Genomic DNA, 11820 nt, shown 5'->3' with positions numbered 1-11820 from the left:
TTGATGATGATGCCCTTTACTTTATTAATTGGGCTGTTTAACTTCTCTACCAATCAAATTATTATATTACCTAGAATCACTATATACAGCTCACATTTCTGAAACCTTTGTTTCACCAAATATTCAATTGAATAATTAAAGTTTTATTTTTTCGATATTATGTGGTTGGTAATCCAATTGATTTCTAAAATCTACAATCCAATTTATATTGATGATATTGTCCATAATGTAAATAAAAATATATAATATTAATTTGAATATTTTAGACATTATTTAAATACACACATATTTAATGTCAAAATATGATGATGGAATGACATTTGTAGTGGTCGAAGGTAAAGTTATCTTCCTTATCAGTGATCAGTGATCACGTGCTCGAAACTTGTGGGTGCAAATTATTTTTATCACACTAATAAAAATATTAAAGTTTGAAAGAGCCATGGTTCAAGGGAAAAAAATATTTTTTATCACACTTATAAAAATATTGAAGTTTGAAAATGCCATGGCTTGAACACCCTCCCTCTATAGGATATAAAAGCAAAGCTCAACCAACATGCTAGTTTTTATTTAAATAACAACCATGTTTAATTAATAAAACCAAAAAATCAGAATACTTCCCTCCCCTATTTCGAAGACAAAACTCTTCCCTTCACTGTTGCTTTTCATTTTGCAGCGCACTGACTGGATTTCTCGTTTCCTTCACTTTATTTTCAGTGGAAGTCTCTCTCTCTCTCTCTCTCTCTCTCTCAACTCTCTTCCTCTTTCTCTCTTCATTTATGCAACTAGCCCTAATTTTTTTTTTCTCCCCCATTTCTCAGTTGCAATACAGTGAAAATCTTCCACGATTCATCTGACTCAGGGTTCTCTATACCCACATTTTGAAGTCTTCCAAGCTTTATATTCAAGTCGCATGTTGTTCTATTTGAGATTTTTCCTAAGGTTATCTCTTTTCTAGTTTAATACCTCTTGTTCTGTCATGTGGGAGCTGCTATTGACTTAAAATAAAATAAAATTAGGTGCGGTTGTTGTCATGTGGGGCTGCTGTACATGTTTTCTCAAATTTTATGTTTTTATGCTTATTATAATACTTAGGTCCTGTTGGTTATGGAATGAAATGGGTTGAAAAAATTAACACAAAAATAAACTAAATCATCCTTCCTTCTTAGTAAGCATGATAAAATTCATTAATATATAATACAAATGTGAGAATCATTATGTCCTTCAAAAATTTCATGAATCATGATTCCTAACCCTATGAATTAGATTACTCTCATCTTTTATGAATGTGGTTCATTATTCATTTAGATCATCTCATTTTTATTTTTTTTAATCCATTCCTTTACATTTCTTTCTAGCAACAAACATGATGTTAATTTTTGTATTTAAGGGTACTCTTGTGGGTCATGTTGGTCTGCCATGAAAGGATTTTTCTTTTATTATTTTATGATACTGCCAAATGCTTGTGAGTTATGTGGGGTTGCTGCAAAGAATTCTTGCATTTCACTATTTTAGCTTTGAAGTACCATGTATATCTCACTTTTCGCATTGTCAATGACAAAGGAGATAAGAATGTTCATTTCTTCAAATTTTTTGACTAATTTGGATCTTCCTATTTATTTATCTCATTCTTTGATTTTACTTATGGTTCTTTATAGATTCTTCACATTTATGATATCTAGACACATAATGATTCCTTAAAAGATGGCATGTTCGAGAACAGGGTGCAAAGACCAGCTGCTTCATAGTTTCCTGTACATTGAAAAAAAAAAAAAGATGTTTTCCCCCATAAACAAAGCTGTTGAAAGATAAATGCCCCCTTGAGCCTTCCTCCCGCCCTCTCTCTCTCTCTATATATATATATATATATCTTATACTGGTCAAAAGCTAAAAGTCCCCTTCGAGCCTCTATATATTGGTCAAATTAATTCTTTATATATTTTAGTTTTGATATTCAACTCAATAACTTGGTGCATGTCCAGAGTGTAAAAAGAAAGGTAATATTTATATATTTACGTATTTGAAAATATTTTAACTGGGTGGGTGCATCATAAAAGGTAGAGGGGACCATGTTTCCGGCTTCCTATTTTTCTAAAACTTTAATTTAATATGGAGTGTTTTTCTTTTTTGTTTATTTTGTGTGTAACTCAAAATAGTGATATTCTTACTTCAACCTATTTTAAAATACAAATTCTTCCTTTCACGCCTCATAACAATTTCTGTCCTATCCACAACAATGACTATCTTAATTATTTGATCCAAAGAATTCTTCTCATGTGGGTCTTTCTTTATTTTTATATGTTATGTGCATGTAATTCGGATCCAATACAAAGAACAAGATCAATGCTAATATTTTCTTGTTTGAAGACCATTGGTTCATATGCTTATAACTTTATGATGTGTAAGAATTGTTAATTTGTTATTATATATCTTAAACTCTTTGGTTTATATATGGAGTCGTATTGTAATGACCCTAAATTTTAAATTTAACAAAATATTTCTCCCAATGGATATTTTATTTCAATAATTTTTATAACAAACAGAAAGTGGTAGTTTAGTGAAATTTATGCCAGTTAATATTTATGTAGATCAAGAGTTCAAATTCTACCAAGCAAAAGTTCAATTTTATTTATTTTAAAATTATAGAAAAATTTGTGCCTTCTTTTATAATTTTCCTATGCTTTCTCTTGTAATTTTCCTTGTGCCATTTCTTGTAATCTTCCCAATTTTCTTAATACTTAGATTTTTATATCACTCTTCTCGATTATTCAAGCTTGAGAATAGATCAGAGAGAGAGAGAGAGAGAGAGAGAGAGAGAGAGAGAGAGAGTGAGTTTGAATTCTTCCTTCATTCTCACCATTGGTTTGCACCTTTGGACCTCGCCGTCATCCTTTTGTTCTGCCCTCACTGCTGGCAGCTTGTCATCTTCCCTTTTCTTCTATTGTTCACCTGCCACTAAGGTGAGTGGTTTAGCTCTTTCTGTTCTTCTCTCTTTTCCTTTGTTCTCTTGTTCGGTGCAGCTGTGGTTAACGCTCTTCCTTTGTCGCCCTTCACCTCTACTCTTGTTGTGACTTGTTTGTTTCTTCTCCACTGAAGATCTGTTGAGAATTAGCACTGTTTCTCATCCCTTGTTTTTGGTTGCTATCATATCGTGTTCCATGGTTGGTGTGGGGTGAACGTGTGCTTGGTTTTTATCTCTTCTTCCTCCTTAGTTGCTGGAAGTGGCACCTGTGTTTATGGAAAGAATGAATCTTTCTTTTGTTGTCAATGATTTGTGCTCTGTTCTGAATGGTGGCTGTTATAACTATTGGAGATGGTGACTAAAATTTCATTTAAGCATTCCAGCTGGGTTTTGTTGAAGAAAAAGGAAATTGAATTTCTTTATTGTGTAAATTAGTGAAGGAAGAAGTTTGTTGAATGAGTATGCATATATATGTGTGTTAGAATTTCTAGTTGAAGTTTCCAAATGTGGTTGCTGCCAAGTATAACTTAAATGGTTGATTTGGGATTTAACTTGAGAAATTTTGTGTTCTTGATGATACTTAAGTATTGAATGGAAGTTTGATTTACGAATTAAATAGTGAGGATAAAACGTTGGGAAGGATGGAAAATAGTTATGTGATGAGCAAATATGAATGCTCCCAAAGATTTGTTTGAATGCTTAAAAGAAGGGTAATGTTAATTAATTGATATGGTTAAATTTGAATTTATTGATAGGAAAGGAGAAATTAATGTTTTGGGTTGAAAGCTTATATTGTTGATGAGCTGGCTATAAGAAATTATATTTGGACATAATGGTGTGAAAGTTGTTCTAAATTAAAATGTTCGCTCTTAGATCTAGCTTGAACAAAATTCTTGGTAAGTAATTTTAGGATTATGATTTATTTTTTAGGAAATTAAGGACATCATTAGGCTTAAAGTGAAGTTAAGAGAAGTAAGAATTTTTTGGAATCTCCTAGGTGCATGAGTGTGTCTCAATTATCTTAATTTTTTTTAAAAAATATCTTTATTTAATACTTTGTTTAAGTCTTTGTTATTATTCTCTCTATGATTTATATAGTTCTCTCTATTTATCTTATTTTTATTCAATTGGGATATTGTTCAAATTGTTCTATTTTATCAAGAAGTCATGCTATTGGATATAATATGTAATAAATTGATTATTTATTCAAAATAATACTATAGTTTAAATGTTATATTTGATTTAAAGTATATTTTTATGATGATTCATGCATGGAAAAAGTGTTGAAAAGGGAAGTTGACAGTTGAATCTTACATTTTGAAAGAATGATTTTAAAGTGGATATTTAGATACAAGCATGCTTGATTTTGATTATGGGGACTAAATTTAGAACAATGGTTGTTAATGGTAGTTTCGTTAGCCCTTGATATGCCACAATACACCTAAATAGAAGGATGCTTATAAGAGGTGCTACCTCATGCATAAGCCAATGCACATGGAATGTAATGACCCTAAAAATATATATATATATATATATATATTAACCTAGTAAATATTTATTTAAATAAATAAGTATTTTTTTAATAAGTAGGGATGGGTAGTTTGGAGGAATTTATGTTAGAAATGTTTCTGAAGATCTAAAGTTCAAAATTTTATTTTCTTTTCTCAGAAAAAGTTTAGTTTTTAAATTTTAGGAAAATCTTGTGTCCTTTCTTGTAATTTCTTTGTGCCTTTTCTTGTGATTTTGCATGTTCTTTTTTTGTAATTTTCCCAATTCTTTTCTTGAATCAGATTTGTTTCTTTTGTGCAAAGAAACAGAGCATCTCATTTCCTTCTTTTCATCGCTAATATACACTCTTCTAGACACTTATAGTCGGTTCTTCTCCAACTCTCCTTAACGTCTGAAGCTCGCTGTCATAGGGTGTCGATTTTTGCTGCTGTTGTGTCATCCACTGTCATCGTTTTCATCTGCGTTTGCCAGCCACTAGGAGTCGGTTCACTAATTCTCCTTCTCTGCTATCGTGCCATTTTGTTCAACGAGGGTGTTGTCTTCGGGTTGCTACTCTCGCTGCCCCTTCTCCCTCTCAGTTTTTCATTTAGCTGTCACAGTGAAAGGGTTGTATGTCTTCCTCATTTTCTGCTATGTTTTGTGAAGATGGGGAGGCGTATTATCGATGGTCAGCTTCCTTTCTCTTTTCTTTCATTCCTACGTCAGGTTCAGCATGTGTGTGTGTGTTTGTGCTAGCTAATGTTTTAATGTTGGCTGAAATTATAGTCCTTCCTTCTCGTGTGTGTGTTTGACAGATTAGAACCTTTATAAATTGTTCTTCTTTGATGCTGTTCTGTGGTCGATTCTTGAGTCTTGTGAGGTGAGATGTGGTTTTCTTTCCTTCCTTTTCAAACTTTATAGCATCATCGAATCCTTTCCTCCTTCCCTTAGTTAATTAATATCGTCCCTGCTATTTGTTCTTGATATGGACTGAGTTGCTTGGTTAAAACTATTTGGTTTTGTTGAATTAGGAAACAAGCAATAGAAATAGAAGTGTGAAGCTGAAATTTCTTGATCATTTATTTCATAACTTCATAAATGATAAATACACACTTACAAGGTAATTGTAAAATTTTGGAAGAGGAGAAATTGACAAACTATGACTTGTTAAGCTTCCATGTAGTAGCTTAAAGGGGAATATACAAGTTTTGGTCCAAGTTGTTAATTAGAACTTATATACTAAAAGGGTGAAGAGAATTATTAGGATATTAGTTTCCTTTTTGTTAGTTTAGAGAAAGTTTAATAATGATTGATACGATTTATAATAATTCATGGAAGTATGAGTCAAAAAAAAAAAACAAGAAGAGCATGAGGACATATATATTGAAAATTATCAAACGATTGGATTAACTCAAGTGTACTTGCAATATAATTGAATACGGTATTGTTAGTATTGATAAGCTTAAATAGTGACACCCATTAAGTATTTGGAAAATTTTTTTACTGACTTAAATTTTGACTTATTTGTCAGGATATTGAGGGTATCATTAAAATAGAGGTCAAAGGTTAAGAGAAGCAAGTTTTAGAATCTTTAAAAAACACTCAGGTGAGTGGGTAGCATTCTAATTGAATTTCAAGAAATTTTAAAATATATATATATATATCTTTACTTAGATTTTTGTATGCAGAGAGAAAGAAGAGAAGTAGGATATGATGGATTGAAAATGCGGGGGATGGAGTAACGAGAGATATTTATAGGGGAGGCCAAACAAGGAAAGGTCAAACCAGGGGCGTTGATCCCATGTTTTGGGTTTAAACTGGCAGCTCAGCTCCTAAAAATCCAGCTGACTCAGGTGGACTCTGGTCCAATCCTTCTCCTTTGCATCATAGAAATAGAGCCTCAAGTTTTCAGCTTACCACTCACTCACATTCACATGTTGCCCTTTGTAGCTGAGTTTATAGGAGCCAGAGTGTGAAACCCAACGTACTGTGTGTCCACAACTTTTGTTATTGGGACCAGTACGTGTCACTCTCTCTCTATCTAACATAATCCCACCTAGCCTATTCAAGCACTTGGATGTGACCATTGCCTGTGGAGTTTTACAATTATTCTATGTAAATATTCTAACCAATTTTATTTTTATATATAATTGTTTTAGTAATGATGGTATCTTGATTTTTCTAATGATTTATGCTATTGACAAGTAATAATTGAAGTGGATATACAATAAACGGCATGAGTCTTCTAAAACAGCTATTTTTTTTTTACTTTATATTTGATACGCAAACTTTTAGTACAGTAATTCGTGCATGGAGGAAATGACAAGGAATATGGGAATGGAAAATGACAACCAAATTCTACAATTTGAAAGTGAAAACTCTAAAATTGTTTTCAAATCTCTGTGCACGCTTGAGTTTAATTAGGGGGACTGAGTTCAAAACGATGGATGCTAACGGCAGTTCCATTAGCCCTTGGCATGCCTTGGTTTACCTAGCTAGCAAGGTGTTGATAGGAGGTGCTAGCCCCGTGCGAAGGCCAACACACGTAGATTGGAAGGATGGTATTTGTGAGCGTAATACTCACGCTTGTTTTCGTGGGCTTCATGCCTGTGTTTGTTTCGTGGCTTTTGCCACGTTTGTTTTATGGTTTCTAGCCATACTTGATTGGTTATTTACCCTCATGGACTGTGTGTCCACGCTTGTTAATCGTTTTGATAAAGCCCTCCTAGAATTAAATTGAAATTTATTATTTTATATTAGTCCTTTGAAAGCACCTATCTAACTGTCCAGTATTTGAGTTGATTACATCCTATGAGTTGTACAATTCTTGACAAATCTATACCATTTTATTTGAATTGTTTAATTTCAGAATTTTTTTTGTTGAACAAGAATTTCTCTTAATCTTTAGTTCAGGTATATGTTTCAATACCGGACAATATTGTTTTTAGACTAAATCTATTTATCTTACCTTTATAGATTTTATGTGTAATTTTTTTATGGAACGCTACTCACCAAATTTTTTTTTTTTTCAGATATAGTAGCTGACCCTGCACTTCCAGTTGACCACTGAGAGTCCTTCTTACTTTTTGGAAAGAGGAAGCACAAGGTGATTATCCTTTTAAAGAAACCTTGTAATGTATTTTGTAAATTATAAGTTGTTGCTCCGCGTATATCATAGTTAGGTCTTGGTTTTGTTTGGTTATTATGTGAATTGTTGGCATGCCAGTCTGGTTAACAGGTTCTGTTGTGTTGTAGAAATTTCGGGAGGCCAAGTTACTGGGGAGACTCTGCCAAAATTTCTACAAGATACTTAAGATTTTACGAACTTTTATTTTATATATATAACTTACATATATTAATACTTTAATAAAATTTTTAATTATTAAGGCTTATGGAATATGAATTCTTCTCATATTCTATGCCAATCATACCCTTGGCATTGGGGTGTGATAGATGGTATCAGAGCCAGGGTTTCTATGATTACGTGGAGCAAAAAAAAATTTCTTTGAAGTTTTAACTGTTATTATGAACCCGAGCATAATAATACTTGAAACTTCATTGAAGGTCCTATTAGGATGACTTAAAAAGAGTCCTTTCCTTACCTATTGTGCTTCCTATGCAATCATTGTGTTTTAAATTGAATATTTCTTATGTTTCTTGTATAGTGAGAATGCCACCTTGGCGTCGCCTTTCTGATAGAAGCCCCACTAGCAGTAGGACATCTGACAGGTCTTTTGCTTCACAAAATGAACTGCCCTTTTGTGGTCGGAGGCAGGGTCTTAGAGAGTCAGGATTAGAGGTGGTCAACCCTATAGGAATATTCAAGAGATTATATTTGAGACTGAACCCTCAAACCCTCAATCTCATGAGGGTGCCTCATCATCTGCTCTTGGCCCTAAAAGAGGAACTATTAGTGCCACTAATGAAGAGGTTGCCATCACAAAATTGATTGATTTTATTAAATTAAATCCTCCTACCTTCTCCGGAACTGGTGAGAAAGAAAATCCAGTAGCGTTCTTAGAAGGTGTTGAAAAGAGATGTCGAACCTTGAGGTGCCCAGATGTACAGTATGTGGAATTTGCTATCTTTCAACTTAGTGGGGTAGCAGAAGAGTGGATTAAAACCATTCTAGGTGTCAAGGATAAAAGAATACCATCTTTATCTTGTGAAGAATTCAAGGATGTATTTCTTCAACGTTATCTCCCACAAAGTAAAAGAGATGCTAAGATTGAGGAATTCTTAAATTTGAGATGCGTTGGGTCTGTATCTGAATATGATCAAAAATTTATAGAGCTTTCTTCTTTTGCTCCTCACATAGTGCCTTATGAGAAAGAGAGAATTCACAAATTTGTTCATGGTCTACCTCAGGAGATACATGATCCAGTATCTGTTATGATGGAGCTCTTTACTAACTATTCATAGGCCGTGGACGCTGCTCTCAAAATTGAGTTGAAGCATCAAGAGAGTAAAGCAGTTTCTTAGAAGCGTAAAAGAGAAGATGAGGTGAAATTCCAAGGTTCTTCTTCTAGAAGTGATCAGTTTCATGGGCAATTACATTCTCGTGGAAAGCAGCAGATATCTAGATCTTATGTTCCCCCTACTAGCACCCTAGTTTTTAGACGTAATATTAGAAGTCCTAGGCCACAATCTCAACTAGCTTCGGTTCAACCAAGCTATGTTAGAGCTCCTTGTGTCACTTGTGGAAATTTTCATTCAGGACCTTGCCGCAAGGCATCTGGTGCTTGTTATGAGTGTGGACAAATGGGGCATTTAAGAAGAAATTGTCCTTTTATTCAATCAACATCTAGTTAGGGGTCTGTTCGACCACTACCACGCTCATCTGCTTCTGTGAGAGTACCCTCTATTACCACTGGAAAGGGTATGTCTGGAAAACATCTAGGAAACGGGGACAATCTACAGGACAAGGATAAGCACGAGTTTATGCTATAACTCGACAGGATGCTCGAGCTTCAAATGATGTAGTTACAGGTATTATTTCTGTATGCTTTAAAAATGCATATGCATTGATTGATCCTGGCTCAACACACTCATATGTTTCTGTGTACTTTGCAAAGAAGCTGGGTAGAGAACCCATCAAACTTGATAACCCTTTTATGGTTACTACTCCAGTAGGAGAACCCCTTTTTGTTGAGCAGGGATACAAATCATGTGAAGTATCTCTTGAGGGTGGAGAAACCCTAGTTGATTTGATGATATTAGATATGATTGATTTTGATGTAATTTTGGGCATGGATTGGTTAGCTTCTTGTCATGCTACTATTGATTGTCACTTTGAAAGTGGTAAGATTTGAAATTCCTAGAGAAACTCCTTTTGTTTTATGAGGGAGCCAAATGGACAGACCAACTGGTTTAATCTCAGTCTTAAAAGCCCAACAGTTCTTAATGAAAGGTTGTCAAGGGTACTTAGCCTTAGTAAGGGATGTTGAGAAACCAGTTTCTAGTATAGAACAAATTCTGATAGTTAGAGAATTTCTCAATGTCTTCACAGAGGAGTTGCCTGGATTACCCCTAGACAGGGAGATTGAATTTGCTATTGATATAATTCCGAGTACTCAACCAATTTCAATCCCCCTTTATAAAATGGCACCATCTGAACTGAGAGAATTGAAAGGTCAGTTGTAAGAGTTGTTGGATAAGGGATTCATTTGCCTCAGTACTTCTCCTTGGGGAGCGCCAGTCCTCTTTGTGAAAAAGAAGGATGAGTCGTTGAGACTTTGCATTGATTATCGACAGCTTAATAAAGTAACTATAAAAAATAAATATCCATTGCCTCGTATTGATGATCTCTTTGATCAGTTGGCAGGAGCTCAATGTTTCTCAAAAATTGATTTATGTTCAGGTTATCACCAGTTAAAAATTAAGAAAGAGGATATTCCAAAAACAGCATTTAGAACTCGGTATGGCCACTATGAGTTTTTGGTAATGTCTTTCGGGTCGACAAATGCACCGGCTGCATTCATGGATTTAATGAATCGAGTATTTAAACCATTTCTGGACAAGTTTGTAATTGTTTTTATTGATGACATTTTGGTCTATTCAAAGAGTGCAAAGGAACATGAAGAACACTTGTGATTAGTACTAAGGGAGCACCAACTTTATGCAAAGTTTTCTAAATGTGAATTTTGGCTTGATCAAGTTACATGACCTGGGTCATGTTGTGTCTAAAGATGGTATTCAGATAGAGCCAAGCAAAGTTAAAGCAGTTCAGAATTGGCCACGACCTACTACAGTTACGGAGATACAAAGTTTCTTAGGTTTGGCTGGTTATTATCGTCGTTTTGTCAAAGACTTTTCAAGAATAGCTGCACCATTGACTAGATTGACTTAGAAAAATGTGAAATTTGTATGAAGTGATGAATGTGAGGAAAGCTTCCAAAAGCTAAAAGACTATCTAACGTCTGCGCTTGTTAATCGTTCTGATAAAGCCCTCCTAAAATTAAATTGAAATTTATTATTTTATATTAGTCCTTTGAAAGCACCTATCTAACTGTCCAGTATTTGAGTTGATTACATCCTATGAGTTGTACAATTCTTGACAAATCTATACCATTTTATTTGAATTGTTTAATTTCAGAATTTGTTTTTGTTGAACAAGAATTGCTCTTAATCTTTAGTTCAAGTATATGTTTCAATACCGGACGACATTATTTTTAGACTAAATCTATTTATCCTACCTTTATAGATTTTATGTGTAATTTTTTTATGGAACGCTACTCACCAGAAACTTTTTTTTTTAGATATAGTAGCTGACCTTGCACCTCCAGCTGACCACTGAGAGTCCTTCTTACTTTTTGGAAAGAGGAAACACAGGATGATTATCCTTTTGAAGAAACCTTTTAATGTATTTTGTAAATTATAAGTTGTTGCTCCGCGTATATCATAGTTAGGTCTTGGTTTTGTTTGGTTATTATGTGAATTGTTGGCATGCCAATCTGGTTAACAGGTTCTATTATGTTGTAGAAATTTTGGGAGGCTAAGTTACAGGGAAGACTCTGCCAAAATTTCTACAAGACACTTAAAATTTTACAAACTTTTATTTTATATATATAACTTACATATATTAATACTTTAATAAAATTTTTGGTTATCAAGGCTTATAAAATATGAATTTTTCTCATATTCTATGCTAGTCATACCCTTGGCATCGGGGTGTGACATGGAATGGATGGATGGATATTCATGAGTATCGTGCCAACGCTTGTTTTATGGCTTCTAGCCGTGCTTGATTATTTCATAGCTTTAAGCTATGCTTGTTTGTAACTTTTCCTCATGGATTGTGTATCTATGCTTATTTATTGGTCTGATTAAGTCTCGCTAAAATATGAAATTTTAAAAATTTATTATTTTTAAAT

The 11820-nt window shown here is 33.8% G+C and overlaps 1 long non-coding RNA gene across 1 annotated transcript; it reads left to right on the top strand.

The window, feature by feature from the left end:
- The first annotated feature begins 2820 nt into the window (after window positions 1-2820).
- Window positions 2821-11469, top strand: LOC129287938 (uncharacterized). Its single transcript, XR_008587848.1, has 3 exons — window positions 2821-2957; window positions 7480-7553; window positions 11206-11469. It is a non-coding gene; the product is annotated as an uncharacterized LOC129287938 (long non-coding RNA).
- The last annotated feature ends 351 nt before the right edge of the window (window positions 11470-11820 follow it).

Source organism: Prosopis cineraria, unplaced genomic scaffold (genome assembly GCF_029017545.1).
Source record: "Prosopis cineraria cultivar Desert tree isolate PC_DT_omini unplaced genomic scaffold, ASM2901754v1 PC12, whole genome shotgun sequence".
Taxonomy (NCBI): Eukaryota; Viridiplantae; Streptophyta; class Magnoliopsida; order Fabales; family Fabaceae; genus Prosopis; species Prosopis cineraria.
Note: the sequence above shows the minus strand (reverse complement) of the source record. Positions and strands in the feature narration are given on the sequence as shown.